Below are 17,408 nucleotides of genomic sequence, written 5' to 3'. Positions count from 1 at the left end.
ACAGTCTGTCTCAAGACAAACTGAAAAGGTAGAGCAGTCAGGTTCCCAGACCATTCAAGATATAGTTCTGCTACCCTCCACCTCAGCAAAATAAACTATTTTTCCAAATGTTTCTGTTGTTGAACCTTCAATCACTATCTCTCCACCAAAAGTCTCGTCAATTCCCCCACAACAATCACAAGCCATACACTACAAGAAAATTGATTTATAATGACAAAAATTTAATGAAGGTATGAAAAATGGGTCACTAATTAAAACATAATTTTTGAAGTTTTTATGAGGGTAAACAAACCATTATTAAAGAGTTAAATTATTAGTGACGAATTCACAATTTCGTAGCTATAGATAACTAATCCCGTCATTATAATTTGAATACAAAAAAATCCCTCTCATAATTGCCTACAGATTTTAGGCGCCATGTATAAAATTATTTCCCTCCAATTACTCCTACAGATTTTAGGCGCCTACATAATGCATTTTTATTTTTCTTTATTAAAAAAATAAAAATATATTTTACCCCAAATACAATTATATTTCTAACATTCAATTTATAATCGGTGTAAACGTCCTTCCCCTCCCCTCCCCTCCGACTTCGACTTTTTTTCTCACCAACAGGTATTCTCGCCTCTCATAATCGCTTATCTCATTCTCGGTGCTCTCTCATACTCGGTGCGACTGAGAGAAGGGGAATCCTAGCGGCGGCGTTTGTGGAAGACGTGTAAGGTTGCCTCTCTCAGTGAAAAGTCGATTTGCACTCCGCCATCGCGTTTCTCCGATAGAGATTTGCGCTCATTCTGAATCTGAAATTTAACTTATTTTCTCGTTTATCTTGTTTTAATGGTCAAAGAATATCACTATTATTACACGTTTAGCTAATTTTAGATAAAGATGCCAAATTAGATTAACACATTTGAGTTCAAAATACCGTGAATCCAGAATTTTTGCTTTGGGAGCAGCAAGATTAGTTGTTAGGTTTCCTTATTTTATCTTTACTCGAAGAGGCTGTGCAACAAGTAGCTAATGTCACCACCTCCAGAATTTCACCCAATCACGTTCCCCATCGTTCCAATAACATCATAAGCTTCCGTCCAGTAGACCACCAATTTTTTATTATTATTCAAAATTCGTAACCTTTGATTGTTTGTGAAATCTGAAATTGGGAAATCTGAAATTTTTGGTCCGAAACCGGGAAATCTGAAATTTTTGGTTCGAATCTGTTCTATCTGTCCTTTACCACCCCACTTTTTAAAATATGATCCCATTAAGCTGTTATAGTAATCGATGGTAAAAGCTGCTACAACTGTTTCTGAGAGATAATATGCTGCAATATATCAGGCAATTGAAGACGCTTAAATCCTTGCAAAAATTATAGTGATAGGAGGGATTTGAATTATTGGGCAACTAAAGTGGTCTTTAACTATTGCAAAAGCTCTAGTGATACAAGTTGTACAAACAACTCGTAAATCCTGAAAATTACTTTCATATATGCGAAAATTGGGTTTTGAAGCGCTACTATTAATAGATATAAAATATGTCTGCGTTAATTATAAAATATGATAGCATAATTGTTTAGTTTATTATAAAATATGATAGCATAATTGAAAGTTGTATTATGATAATAGTAAGCTGAAAGTATCATTTTTTAGCTTCACAAAACATAACTTTTTGTTGTGTTGCCTCTAAATCTGTTGCAGATTCTTTTGAGCAAGAATTCATACTTGTAAAAGGAAAATGGCACCTAGTAAGGAATGGATGATTTTTTTCAATGATCGATTCAATGAAAAATACAAGGTTGGAGTTGAACAATTTTTGAATTATGCTTTTAAGAAGACAAGTGAAGAGAATAGTATTCGTTGTCCATGTGTGAAGTGTAATAACACTGATTATGGATCTTGTGAAGTGGTTGAAATGCATCTAAATGTGAATGGAATAATCCCAAATTATACAACTTTGTATCACCATGGTGAAAGGCTTGGTGACTCTTCATCTGATGATGAAGAATCGAAAAGAAGTGATTGTGATGAAATTTTAAGGGATTTGTATCCTAACATGGATGGTTTTTACGGAAGTGGATCTTAAATTGGTTCATCAAGTGAGAGTAAACATGGAGAGGAACTGAATGATGAAGCAAAGAAATTTTACAGATTGTTAAAAGACTCTGAGCAACCAACTTATCCAGGTTGTGACACCTCAAAATTATCTGTGCTTGTCAAACTATTACACATTAAGAGTATTGGTCGATGGAGTAATTAATCATTTGATATGTTGCTACAGCTGTTGAAACAAATACTCCCAATCGGATCAAATTTGCTAGAATCCTATTATGATTCAAAAAAAATATTAAAGATCTTGGTCTCTCTTATCAAAAAATAGATATGTGTAAAAATGATTGTATGATGTATTAGAAGGAAGAAGATAAGTCTAACATGTGCAAAATATGTGGTGCTTCTAGATGGAAAGAAAATAGTCATAATGAGGAAACCAAAGTTCGAAACAATGGTAAGAAATTAGCAGTGAAGACCTTGCGTTACTTTCCTTTAAAGCCAAGGCTTCAAAGGTTATTCATGTCTAAAAAAACTGCTTCTTTAATGAGATGGCATCATGAAAAAAGAGTAGATGATGGACTGATGAGACATCCAGCTGATTCTATGGCATGGAAGTCGTTCGATGATTTGCATAAAGATTTTTCCATTGAACCTCGAAATGTATGACTTGTTCTTGCTAGTGATGGTTTCGAACCGTTTACTCATTCAAAAAAATCATACAGCATTTGGCCAGTAATACTCATTCCATACAATTTGCCTCCATGGATGTGCATGAGAGAATCTAATTTTATTCTTTCAAGTCTCATACCAGGTCCCGAGGGTCCGGGAGATGCTATTGATGTCTATCTTAAACCTTTGATAGAAGAGTTGAAGGAGTTGTGGGAACTAGGCATTGAAACATATGATGCTTCAACTCGCCAAAATTTTAAATTGCATGCATCTTTATTGTGGACAATAAATGATTTTCCAGCATATGGGAATCTGTCTGGTTGGAGTACCAAAGGTAAGATGACACATCCTTGTTGTAACAAAGACACTTGTTCTATGAGGTTAGCTAATGGTGAAAAGCAATGTTATATGGGTCATCGACGTTATCTTCATAGCAACCATAAATGGAGAAAAAATAAAAGTTTGTTTGATGGAACCAAAGAGGTAAGATCACCATCACTTTCACTTTCAGGTGGTGATGTGCTTGCTCAAGTGAATGACCTTGAAGGAATCATCTTGACTAAAGATGTTAAAAGAAAGGTGAAAATTTCACATGAAAACAGAGGTGATAATCGGAATAAGAAAAGTATTTTCTTTGAACTTCCGTATTGGAGTTCTCTTTTGTTAATACACAATCTGGATGTGATGCACATTGAAAAGAACATATGTGAGAATATAGTCAAGACAATTATGAATACGAAGGGTAAGACTAAGGACAATATCCAAGCTCGTCTTGATTTGGAAGCTCTGAAAATTAGACAAGATTTGCATCCAATTCGCAAGGGGGACAAACTTGAGTTGCCCATTGCATCCTACACTTTATCTACAGTTGAAAAGCACTTGTTTTGCTTATTTTTTAAGCAATTAAGAGTTTCAGATGGGTTTTCATCTAATATTTCTCAAAGTGTTAATATGAAAGAACATAAAATATCAGGTTTGAAAAGTCATGATTTTCATGTCCTTTTACAACATCTACTTCCTCTTGGGATACGTGGCCTCCTCCCTAAAATAGTGTGTGAACCACTTATCGAGTTGTCTTTGTTCTTTACTAGTTTGGGTGCTAAAACATTGAAGGTATGTGAGTTACAAAAGATTGAATCCCAAATTCCGATTACTCTTTGCAAGTTGGAACAAGATTTTCTCCCTTCATTTTTTGATGTGATGGTGCATTTGCCTGTTCATTTGGCCGAGGAGGCTATAATTGGTGGACCTGTACAATATCGATGGATGTACCCTATTGAGCGTATGTTTTATGAGTTAAAACAACTGATTCAAAACATGGCTCGTCCGGAAGGCTCAATAGCAGAGGGCTATATAGCAAAGGAGTGTATGACTCTTTGCTCAAGATACTTGAAAGACATTGAGACAAAATTCAGTAGACTTGAGCGAAACTATGACAGTGGCTTTCATAAATGTAAAGGTGAAATATCAATATTTTCGCAATGTGGACGAGCATTAGGAGCTGGTATAAGTCGTATTCTCGATGACGATGCATGGGAGAAAGCTCATATCTATATTTTAAAAAATTGCGATGAAGTACAACCTTTCCTCGAGTAAGCTCAAATACATATAAACAACCATTTATTTTTTCTTTTTATATATATGCATTTCTCATTAATGTTGTAACGCAGAGAGTACTCTAAAAATGAGAATAATAATACACCACAACTATCGGATGACGAATGGAATAGCAATTTTATTGGTTGGTTTAAACAACAAGTAAGTGATTCTATTGTTATAAATTATTTTGTGTTGAACAAGATTATTTGTTCGAGTTATTTACATTGTAATTTATTTATAGGTTGACAAAATGAAAATGCAAGCCCAACATAGTAAATATGATGTAACGACCCGCAAATCAGACTACGTATAAGCCATGCATAATTATTACTATTTAAATTTAAAAATAATTTTATATATATATATATATATATATGAAGGGTCTAATTCATTTTGATATTTGACAAGTCATAACTATTTATTTTAAATGCAAAAGTTTAGTTTTATCTTTTCAGTTAAATACGCGAGGCCGGACCGGAGTTTGGAGATTAGAGATAAGATTAATAATAAGAAAGACGTTCCTAAATTTAATTTAAGTCAAAGAATAATTTAATTTAAAGAAAAAGAAGGTCCTTGGGATTAATAAATTAATTAGAGTTAAGTTGGTAAATAAGTTCTTTTGATTAATATTTAATTAAAGCTTAAAAAAATATATATGTAAATAAATGGAGGATGAATTAATCTAGGTATAAAATAGTCAAGAAATTAAACATAACATTTTAATACTTAAATTTTAAGTCAAGTATGCCATGAAATGTTTTATTCTAAATTAAATTGTCATTTATAAAAAATATATATAATGAATGTATTAAACCTTAAGAATTTAAAATGCAAGAAATAAAACACTAGCATACCATGCAAGAGGTAGTAATAATATTATGTTAAGACAATTCAAAAATTGTAGTAAACCTCATTCAAATCACCTCATTAGCCTTTAAGGTGAATACAATTCCTCACCTTTAATTCATTAGTTATTAGTGAATTCAAACACAATAATATACCTAGAGTCTTCCTTAACCCATCATGCTAGTAACTGAACGAAATCATGCAACAAAATGAGGAAAGGAATCGGCAACTAAGGGAGAAGACACAATTCAAAAACCCATTCAACTCTTGCACTTGTAACTCCTAACTAAATGCATATTATTACCCCCTTAACACCTCCTATAACACCCTTCTTCATTGCCTAACAAACCTACACCCTCACCTTCGAAAATGCATCAGAATATCAGCAGCTTAATCGTGTAAGAACAGCACAAGAACAAGAAAGGAAATCCAACTCGGTTCCGCCGCGCCGTATTGTCGTATTGGTTTGTTCTTCTTCAAAACGATTTCCAGGCATGTATATGTTGCTTCTTTGCTCTTCAATCAAGTACTATAGATATTTTAAAACACCATATGCTCAGGATTTATGAGGCAAAAACGAGATTTTGACAGCAACAATACCAAGGTTTCTGCACAGATTTTTTTGGCTTATGCTTGGTGACTCACGGTTTTGAATTGTTTGGTGCTTCAGGAGGTTGTCTCGTTTTCCAGGCACACAAGGCTGCATTTAGGAATAAATTAGAATGTGTTAGGATGTTTTTGGTTCAATGGTTCAAGTCCATACAAGCACAACAAAGAAGTTACAGCAACATTTCCATCATTTCCATGAGTTACAGTTTTATGTTCAAGTTTCTGTCATTGGGTGTTTAAAGTGGGGTTTCGAATCTTGGTTTTCTTAAGGACTGTAGACAGGGTTAGAATCATTCCTTATCATGTCTAGGACGTGATCAAATCATCCTTTCAATATTTGGTTCACGGATCCACAAGATTTTTAAATAACTAAGTAAGGTGCTCATCGGTTTTAAATTTTGAATTTCGGTGTGGGTATGAGTTCGGTTTTTGGGTGTTGCTTGGATTGTGGGTGGCTCCTAGCCCATAGCCATAGTTCATACAATACTACATCATGTTTAGATCGAGCCATGGTTGATGAAATGGCCACTGGAACGACACAAGATAATAAAACAATTCAATACATATCACTACCCAGAAATTGAGTTCTCGGTTGGGATGTTTCAGTGTCTTAGGTAATGGCTTGGTTTATGGTTGGCTTTTAGCCCTTATCCATGGTCCAAGCCATGCCTTAGGATATTGGTAAGAGTCCTTGGGTGGTGGTTCAAGCCCATAGTCATAAAATTCAGGAATTTCACTACAAAAGATACAAACTGTCACTACTGAAATTTGACAGCAGCTATGGTTTTGGTTTTTGGGGTGGTATGAGTTCTTGGTTGGCTTTTAGCCCATGGCCTTGGACTGGAAAGTACCTCAATGAGTTAGGAAGGTCATGTTTTTGGCCGTTTGTGATTTGGTCGAGTGTCGTACGAGAATTTACTGCGAAAGGTGCCAAAATGACTCTCGAAAGAGCGTTTTATGTTGTTGGACTCCTTTCACCTATTTTCGTGTTTTACACTTATTATGCATATTTTTCAGTATTTTGTGGTATTTTTAATCATGGTTAAACGTCGGTTTAATGTTGGGTCGGGTTGGTACGAAGCCATGGGTAAAAATCAAGTTATTGGTTCTATTTGTCTTGTTTTTGGTTCGATTGTTAAGTTTTTGTCAAGTTAAGATTTATTGCATGTGTCACATATTAGAATTGAGTCGCAGCAAGCCTGGGAACGATCCAACTCATCCGGTAAAAATAAGGTTATAATTATATTACGTGCATAAAAATATAAAATGTTTATTTTTGAGATATATGCTATATGTCTTGTGGCCACCTTATGCTTATGGGTCTGGAAGTCGGTAGGCGCAACCGAGGACCTCTCCGCCCGGTGACTTACGACCGGTTTATGATTATGTATGGGTACGGACATCCAGTCCAAGGGCTGTGATTGATCTCTACCGCCCAGTATACTGTGGTTTAGTCTGATCAGGCGCTTACGCTATGTTATGTGCCACTTGCTTAGAAACATTATCTCTACCAGAAAATTATGATATGTTATGATAGAGCTCTATTGAGCAAAGCTTTTACGTATGATTTTCAGATATGCACATAGTTATAATTATTCATGATACGATTTTCCCCGTACGCCTTACGATACTTTATTTTTAAGTTGCATGCGATTTTATGATATATTTTCTTGTTATTCACGATATATACATGTTGAGTCTTTAGACTCACTAGACTTGATTGTTGTAGGTATTGTTGAGGCCGAGACGGAGGGCATGGACCAGTGAGCGATCTTGAGACAACAGTAGTAAACCCGAGGACCTCATGATTTAGTTTATGCACTTTTTATTATTCAAATTCAGTTTTAATACGTTGGATTATTTTAAATCGATGTTTACGTTAGTTTATTTTTAAATTGTTGGTTGAAACATTATTCGCTTCCGCTGTTATTTTAAAGTTAAAAATTATTTACATGTTTATTTTAATTAAACAAGACAAGATAATTATTTATTTAGAAAAATTTTTATAATTCTGCAAAATTATGAATACGAAATACGGGCCTTTACATATGATGACCTACTATTGTTTTGCCGTGGTCCTTCAATGTATGTTACATTCTTCAGTGGTTATGTTGTCAACGGATATAGGTTTCGGATTGAAGCTCATGACAAAGGATGTAGAACACAAAATTCTAGGGTGTGTGTAATCGGTGATATAGGTAGTGAGAAGAATTATGTTGACTATTATGGAGTGTTGACAGAGATTCTTGAACTGCAGTATCTTGATGGAAAACGAGTGGTTTAATTTCGATGTAGATGGTTCGATGTGCATGATAATGAGAAAAGAGCCAAAGTAGATGAATATGGATTCACTAGCATTAATTGCAATCGTATTTTGAAAACAAACGAATCCTTTATTCTCGCCAATCAAGCTTCACAAGCGTTTTATGCCATTGACAACATCAATAAAGGTTGGCATGTTGTTGTTAAGACACAACCTCGGGATCTATATGAGATGCCACAACCAAAAGAAGACGAGAGCAATAATGTAGATGATTTCGGTGAAGCATATCAACATGCTGAATCTTTCAATTTCGATTGTGGGGGCCAAACTTCATTCGATGTAGATGGTTAAAATATTAGGAGAAGAACAGATTTGGAGCCGCTAGTAGTTGACTTACCAAAAAACAAAAGAAAGAGAAAGCGAATTCCAATTTGAAGATGTATTTCCAAGTACTTATCATGTTTCTTAGTTGTTTTTTTATGCTATTCTATTTTGGTAAAATGTCTGTTCTTTTATGTGTTAGTTGTTTATTCATTCGGGTTCATTTTCATGTTTTTACTATTTGTACTAATATGTTACATTGCTTATATTAACAGATGAAACCAATGCTTGCCAAAAGTAGTGTAGGCAACATCCGAAAGCCTGTAAAATTTTTAGCTCCTGGTAAGTTGGCCAAGGAGAGTGGATATGGACATAAAACGAGGCCTGTTGGAGATTCTACTGGTAATTTCTTTTTTAAACTGATAGCGTAGATTTATTTTTTATAGAATTTCAACGGTTGATATAATTATTTCATAATTAAATTATCTGATTTGTTGTTTTCCAGAAATGCATCTGCCCACAAGAGCTTAGGGGGAATTCAAAGGCTACAGGTTGAAGAGCAAGAAACTCAATACATCGTCTATCAACGAAGAATTGGTAAACCTCTAAACTTTATGTAGACATTGTAATTTATAACTCATGCAATTTTTTAGGTCACTCCCTCTATTTTTAAGTGAAAATATATTGATATGATTGTAAAAAGTTTTTTTTCCTTCCAAAAGGTGGAATTTCAGCCCATACTCTTATTGTGCATTTTGGGGAAGATGAATGCAAAGAAAGAGATTTTACGGATGTTAGTTCTTTCTTAGAAATCTTGAACATATGTAAAAAGTTCATTGACATATATTCTGTTGGTTTCAAAGTCACTGATGGGGATGGTAAGCCTTTGAGAAATGATAAAGATTTATTGGCTATGTTGAAAGAACATGAGTACGTGGAGAACATAGACATGTATGTAGATATGGATGAAACTGCCCAACCATTGCTCTTCAAACTGCCCGAAGACAATCCAACATCTGGTAGCGTTAATAAAGAGTTATTTATTTTGAGTTTTTCTTGTTTTTCTTTATCATTGATTTATTTTCTTTAAATTTGTACAGATTATATCCCAATCCCAAGAGTTCCAAAAGTAAGAGATACTAAAATATTGGGTGACTATAAGACAAATGAGAAAGTCATTGTCCGGTGGGATGTGGTAAATGGAAGTGAACAAGCTAGTACAGTTCAATGGTTCATAACTATTTCGAAGAACTTTGATATCGAGACTGGCTTGCAATCTATCAGTGACTGTACGATCAACAAGGCAAGTTCTTTGGCTAAAATAATATTAAATGTTCCATGAACCATAATTTATTATTGTAATTATTTGATTTCTTTAGGATTTCAAATACCAATTGAGGCTGTTGGTCATTATCTTGTTGCTAAATTTACTCCTATGACTGAAGATGGTGAAAGTGGTGAATCGAGCTATGTTGTTACAGACAAATATGTTGATGGTAAGTATAATATATTTGAAATGTAGCGTATTATGCATTTTCTATTGATTTCAAATTATAATCTTGATACAATTATTTATTACTTCAATTCATTGAATAGATTCAGCAACTCAAAAGGCGAGAAAAGTTAGAGGAAAAAATAAGAATAAGAAAATTGCCACTTTAAAAAGTGGATAAAAGATGGAGATCGAATTCTACAACAATCATGCAGTGGGAAAACATCACAGATATTGGTCGAGACACTTGGGGAAAATAGTGTGCGACAAGCATATCTGCCCTAGAAAACGCAAATATGAAATAGTCATAAACATCTATATTAATTCTTATGTTTATTTTTTATGATTTTTTTGCTTAATTAACATATATATAAATATATATATATATTTCAGGGAGGCAAGGATAATAACCCACCTGATATTGCAAAAATTTTCTATGAGACTCGACATAAAAATGGAAAGCTTATTGAGCCAGAAGCGCATGAAAAATATGTAAATATCACTACTTAATCTTTTAACCTAAATTTGTTGTTTATCATTTATTTAAATGACATGAGTGATGGATCTTTGTAGGATGAGATTGTGAAGACTGTTCAATCTAATGCATCACTCTCATATATTAAGGTTGTTGAAACATGTTTTGGACCACAGTGTCATAGTCATGTCTTTGGTTTTGGAGGTGGAATGAAAAGAAAACATTTTAATTGTTCACAAGATGCTTATATAAAAGATCTTGAGGCTAAGCTCCATGAGAAAGAAGAAGAAAATATTAACCTTAAGAGGCGCATGGATGGAATTGAAAGTAGATTAGCCAAAATCGAGAATGAAAACCAAGCAACTTCAGATGCACCTACAATGTCTGGTGAAGGTGTGTTGTGCTACCTTGAATTTTTACTACAAGTATTTTAAGTTCACGTTTATACATTATTCTACATTTATTCTTTTTTGGAGTTTGCTAGTTGTGTGTATTAGGTGTCTCCCCATGATATAATGCCTCTTTAACTTGGCGTACATTTCTAGTAAATTACCCAAAATCAAGGTGAGCTAATAATGAAGCAGATTGTTAGGGAAAGTGGACTTGTAAGATCAAGGATTATGGATTTTTTAGTTTCTCCCTATGGTATAATGCCCCTTTGTGTATCTCCATGTTTTCTTGTAGCCATTTTGATCCACTTGGCTGGTAGCCTTGGTGTTATTATCTACTGGTAGCCTTGGTGTTATTATCTACTTGTATGTGTTATCATCTGGTAGCCTTGGTGTTATTATCTACTTGGAATTGACTATTTTAGGTTGAAATTATCTCAGTTTTGTATGTGTCCATGCCATCAAGCCTGTCAAGTGACGAGATGTATAGTTCATAATAACTATCCATATTCTTCAATTGATTTCTATCAATAAAAACATCTGGTATATTGTATGAAGCACCTACACTGCAAGAAGAAAGTTAATAGGAATCCTGGAGGTGGTAGGATGCTGAGCAGAAATCTGAGGTATCAATCATCTCATACCAAAGGGTAACAAACTCTGGAAAAAGTAGTCCACCCCTTAGCAGTTGGAAAAAGAACAAGCTTAGTGCCTTCCTCCCATTCCTGAGGGACAACATGTGACATAGTTTAGTTTACCAACATACAAAGATGTAATCGATGAGTGGTGTGTTTTCTGGGCATGAAAATATGCTTCCCTGAAGAATGATCTTAGCTACTTAGGTCAGAGAGGAATTGCTTAACTTTGACTCTTGTACGTGGTACCAAGACAATAATTTAGAAGATAAAGAGTAAAATAAATTAGGTTGGATGAACTTGACGAAAGTTTTGACCCTCTCATTTATTATTGAAACTTGTCTCACTGTAGTTGATTAATGCATTCTTCTGTTAAAATTTTAAAGCTCTTTGTTAGGTCTTTTATTTTTTAGTATTGTATTAGAACTCAATCTTTGCACTTCTCCACACATGGATTTCAATAGTCTAGTTTTTTTCGGTCACATATGTTAGTGGAAGATTACTCCAAAACTCAACTAGTATGATGATTGATAACGATGGAACCTGTTACCTTGTTCGGAAGTGAAAATAGTTTTATGCCTTGCTTAATAGATTGTTTTGTTTTGTGTGGTTGGTGGATTCATTTATTTTCCAAGTACTACAGATTTTTTGTTATGTAATAGATTAATTGATTTTTTCTATTTATGTTTTACAGATGACACGCTGCCTTAATCTGATATCGTGCTTCAAAGAAGAATGCAAGCATTGATTAGAAAACTAGTATATGATATTTTGAAGCAACTACTAAGTGATCACCATTTATGGTCCTCAAATATTTTTGTACTCCAAGGAGTAGATATTAGGAAATACTTCAAGTATCCATCAAAATGGAACTCATGTTTTGGAAAAAATCGAAATTCTGTAAATTTTGAATGTATGAATAGATATGGATGCAGTTGTTTATATAAAATATTTTGTTCAAAAAACGTACTTGTTCCATATTTCATATTTTATCACTAATGCTATCTTTAATATAATAACAAATTCATATCAAATAATTATTATAAATTTCATCACAATTAAAAATATTTTTTTAATGAGGGTACTTAATGATTTAATGAGAGGTAATTTCAAAGTTAAATCGATTTTTACTGAGGGGCTAATAACTAATAATTATAGTAAATTTCACCAATAAAATAACTTAGAGTGAGGGGTAAATAATGATATAATTAGGAGATGTGTTGTCATTAGAATATTATTTACTGAGAGGCAAGTATAATAACGAAATATTTCGTCATTTGTATTCATTTTAATGACGGTATAATCTCATCACTAAATATGTTACAACAATAATGACGGGATCTCATTACCGTCATTAATTACTTTTCCCTAGAAGGGCAGTAATAAAGGTATATGACGGGAAATTTCCCGTCATTAAAATTAATTTACGACGGGATTTGGCCATTTAATGACCACATTTCCCGTCAGTATAGATCAATTTTCTTGTAGTGATAGCATCTCCACCGGTTATGGAGATATCTTTGGCAAAAGTTGAAAAATTTGTGCAGTCCATTTCATAGCAGCATGAGCATGATGATGTGTTCATTTTTTATCTGTCGCCATTCTCTCCTATTACCAAACAACTGGAAATGCCAAAGATTTCACAATTTACCTCCATTCCAGAAGAAAATTTGATCTTATCTGAGGAAGAAGAAGTGATAGAAGAGGAAGTTGTGCAAAAGGATGAGGTATTACCCGAGTCAGCAAAGGCAATACCAAAAGTTGTGATGATTGAAGCAGCTCTCTCTATGCTAGAAACTGCTGAATAGAGGAAGTAAAGATACTTGAGCCAGTCAGCCAGGTCAAGCCAGAAATTTTAATGATTGAATAAGAAGGCCCTTCAATCAGTCTAGCTCCAGATCTTACACTAATTGTTACTCCTCCACCGACTGGATCGAAGGAAATTTCCAGGATCTTGACAATGTCTCCTGAATTAGATATAGCATAAGATAACACCTTGGAGCATATCAATGCCATTTCAACCGATATTTCTTCAAGTCTAATAATTTTTAAAAGAGGTCAAATGAATACCGTTGATTATGTGGAAAACTTAGAGGACAAGAAGCTTAAAGATGTATCTATATTTTCCAAAACTATACTTGACATGTTTATGCCATTATAGTACATCAAGAAAGCATAGACTGCCACTATATCTCATCTTTGTTGACAAATTAAAGCAAAAAATTTGCAGTTATCCTCCAAAATTGATTTTGTGAATTTCAAATCTAGCTAAGAAGGTTTATGGTATCAGTAATCAACTGATTGTTGTGCTCAACAACCTAAAATCCCCAAGTGGCGGTGAAAAAAAGGGGAAGTTAGATGTCGCAAGAAGAAAAATGAATCTAGCAGTCGGCTCAAATGAAAGAGCATCTACTACCGAATCCACCTGATTAATCTAAGCACTCTGGATTTCTCAAATAATATCATAAGATATAGTGCTTCAATATATTAGTTTAGCAGTTTTGCAGATTTTTGTAATTATTTTGATCTATTTAGATTTTATATAAATACAGTTTTTCTCAAAGTACATATTTTGTCAGTCACCAAAAAAGGAGAAATTGTTGGATCAATTAAGTTTCGGTGAATTAACAAGGCTATTGATTTAAAGAAAATTTACAGAGCCTAGTAGAACTGAATTAATGTTGGAAAATCATCATTCGTGCGTAAATGTTTTGCCGAACCAAAACTGATATTCAATAGCCCAACCAATTTCTAAGCCTCGTTGATGGAAGCTAACTGTTACAAAAGGCTACTGATAGAAGATCATTAATCAGTTTGTATTACAAAATCGATCAGATTGTTCGACGAACTTTCTCTGAAGATTTTCATAACATTCTTTGAAAAGCCGAGCCAAGCTGATATCAGATAATATCTTCATAACAAATTTATCAATCTGTTATAATTTCATGGTCCATGTGCACTAATAAAATTGTACGATTTGTAAGAAAGGAAGAAATGGCAATAACAATGTCTCTATTTGGAAACAACTATCATATTTAAAAAGATTACCACTCTAATTGAAGCCTATAAATAGATTAGTTGCGTAGAATCTCATGGATCTTCAATCCTGTAATCTTCTAAAATTTAACAAGTAAATTTTGTGAGTATCAAGTTTTTGAGGGCTTAACTCTTTGAACAGTTATTCAAGCACACACTGAAGTTTCATATTCTAATCATTAAAGATCATTTTTCTTAAAGTTTTCATTGCAAAATAATTGTAATTGACATTAATAAGTCTCACTAATCATTTTGATTAAGTTTTGAGCATACAAAGAGTTTCAGTTAGACATTGGTAAGTCCTATGGAGTGGATAGTTGCAAGATATAGGAGTTATTCAGTTTTTTCAATTAGACATTTTCAAAGTATTTTAGTGAAAATCCTTCCTGATAGAAAAAATGGGCGACGTATGAGTTATTCAAGTTTCAGAACATCTAAAACCATATTTGTGCATTTACATTTTAAATTACCTTATTTTTGCTTTCAATTTCATAGCCTAAATATTCATTAGTATTACCATTTATTGTGTTCAAACTAGTTCAATGAGCTTTTTTCGACAGCAGAGCCTAATTGATATCTTATTGGTACCCAACTAATGAGAATTCAGTTCTGTGTTTCTAACCCAACCAAATTATTTTCAAACATTATTGAGATTGTTTATTCACCCCTTCTAATCCAATATCCAAATCCCAACTATGAAATTAAAAAATATAAAAACTAGAAAACGCAAATACAATCTATATGTTAGATCCCTTAGTTTTGATGATAACAAATTATGACTTAGTGTACTAGATCAAGTCACCTTTGCCTATATTACTGGTACTCGAACGTTCTATTGAAGATTCAGAAAAAGTCGTTGACAAGTCACATGATCCAAATCTATCCAACCGGTGTAAACATTATCATCATATTTGATCTGCTCAATCGTTCATTCTATCGAAGGATATTTGAAAACGGTTTCATATTCAAGCCACACATCTTACAAGGATCCTACCTACTTTATCATAAAAGTTTGTCGATTAATAATACACTATAAACAAGACATCAGAATATCAGCATATTTCCTTAAAAAGAAAGTTCAGAGACAGTTACTTTTTTTTTCAGGAACCGTTACTTGCCAGAATTGGAAAATTAAAAATTTCTCATTTATTGAAGTGTAGTATAAATCAAGAAATGATTGTAGCAGCAGTACTTTTGCATTAATGAGCTACAGTCAAACGTTGATTGCGCGGCAATTTTGGTGTTGCGGCGTTGGAAAGTGGCGATGAGGCGCTATAGACGTGAAAAGTGACTATGTAAACCCACTTTGACTTCCACCATTCGTTCTCCATCATTTTTCTCCTCCTTCACACAAACCCTCATACATCTCCTTTCCATTATTGAATTTATTTCCTCATTTTATGGGAGATTTTCCCAAGAAAATTATGAAAAATGAAGGTAGATTTGTGGTCATCTCATAATGGGCTTCAAGATGATGTAAGTATTTCCCATTTTTATTAAAGTTTGGAAATGGGTTGAAATTTAAAATTGATATTTGAGATATTAAGATGTTGTGTTTGAGTTGATTTGAATTTAAAATGGATATGAGCATGGTTTCTTGTTCTATGCACAAATAGTTTTACACCTTCTGTATTTCGTGTATATGGGACGGTTGTAATTGGATTTTGATATTAAGGTATTCATCAAACTTGTAGATCATCGAGGTAGCTTTGATTTGGTTCTTCAATAACTAAATTCCAGGAAAAAATGAAAGAGATATCTGATTTTTACTAAAACTGGTCTGGACCTCCGAGTTAGTGCAGATTTGTGTATATGTCTTCTGTTTATTCGAATTTTGGGATTTATTGGTTGGGATTCTGGATTTTATGTTCAAATAAAAGTTATATAAAATTGTCTTGTCTTCAAAATGATACTAAATTGGCTTGATTCCATTGGATATTGAGGAAGTTATGCTCAAAATACTAAATGTACCAGAAATACATTGACGCAAAATTTGTAGGAATTATGTTGTATGTTTCAGATTATGAACGACTGGGTAAATGATTTTATTCGAGAAAAATTTGTGATGAATAATTGTTGGGCTTTGCATTTTCTTGCATATACAATTTGCGGGTCTTGATTCGAAGCAGTATTGAATTAATTATGAATTTTGTACGAAATTGCTCTGTTTTGATAAATGATCCAAGTTATTGACTTATAGTAGACTTCTCAACCACACCTTTCGATCTCTTTTTGGTAAAATTTGAAATGTATGTTATAGTTGGTAACATACGAGGTAAAAGTATCATTTTTATTTTAAATTGTAAATTCTATGGCTCGATGAATTACTTTCGATTTTTTGATGTTGATTGTATTGAGAAGATCTTATTATGACATTGAGTTGGTGATAATGATTTGCATCATTGCATTGCATCTTGAGCCACTTTTTGATTCAGATTTGATATGGCGGAGGTCGCCTTGATTTGTTGGACGTATGGGGCTATAGTTGAGTTGGCATAGTGTATGTGTAGGTCGCTGTTGTGGCCTGAACACTCTCTATAGGCGCACCATAGTTCTGGGATTGCAGAACACAGCATCCACCCCGAGCGGATGAGTCGGTGGATCTTGCTGGGGGATTCTCTTCCCCTGGGTACCCTATGACTAGATGATTCACTAGATCTTGAGATTTATTGATAGCCCATAGCTTCTGATCATGCATTGCATTATATTGCATCTTTATGGATTTTATATGAATTAGTTGTCATTTTATTTCTCATATATTATTAATTGTATCATACTGGGTTTGTACTCACGGGCATGTCGGTTACCTCTTGTTTTCATGTGCTTGACGGTAGGTGAGGCAAAACCTGAGATGCCAGAGTCCAGCTTCAAGCGAGGAGATGCGAGTTATAGTGAGATTCTCGGGTCTTAGGAGGTATTTGATGTTTGGATTACTTTGGCTCACTAGTTTATTTTGACATGTTAAAACTCATATCTAAAACATTTGAGACCTTTAAATTATTTTGACGATGTTTATGTCAGTTTGTGAA

At 33.7% G+C, this 17,408-nt stretch overlaps 3 long non-coding RNA genes across 3 annotated transcripts; 2 read left to right on the top strand and 1 right to left on the bottom strand.

Moving 5' to 3' along the window:
• Positions 1-618: 618 nt before the first annotated feature.
• LOC142541545 (uncharacterized) lies at positions 619-8,725 on the bottom strand. The gene is made up of 2 exons (XR_012819381.1): positions 8,635-8,725; positions 619-788 (listed from the first exon to the last, which is right to left on the bottom strand). It is a non-coding gene; the product is annotated as an uncharacterized LOC142541545 (long non-coding RNA).
• LOC142541544 (uncharacterized) lies at positions 8,386-9,585 on the top strand. Its single transcript, XR_012819380.1, has 5 exons — positions 8,386-8,470; positions 8,628-8,754; positions 8,858-8,949; positions 9,075-9,371; positions 9,453-9,585. It is a non-coding gene; the product is annotated as an uncharacterized LOC142541544 (long non-coding RNA).
• Positions 9,586-10,133: 548 nt separating this feature from the next.
• On the top strand, positions 10,134-12,292 carry LOC142541543 (uncharacterized). The gene is made up of 3 exons (XR_012819379.1): positions 10,134-10,336; positions 10,418-10,712; positions 12,038-12,292. It is a non-coding gene; the product is annotated as an uncharacterized LOC142541543 (long non-coding RNA).
• The last annotated feature ends 5,116 nt before the right edge of the window (positions 12,293-17,408 follow it).

The sequence above is a fragment of the Primulina tabacum genome, chromosome 4 (genome assembly GCF_025594145.1).
Source record: "Primulina tabacum isolate GXHZ01 chromosome 4, ASM2559414v2, whole genome shotgun sequence".
Classification (NCBI taxonomy): Eukaryota; Viridiplantae; Streptophyta; class Magnoliopsida; order Lamiales; family Gesneriaceae; genus Primulina; species Primulina tabacum.
This window is presented reverse-complemented; position numbering and strand designations above follow the sequence as displayed.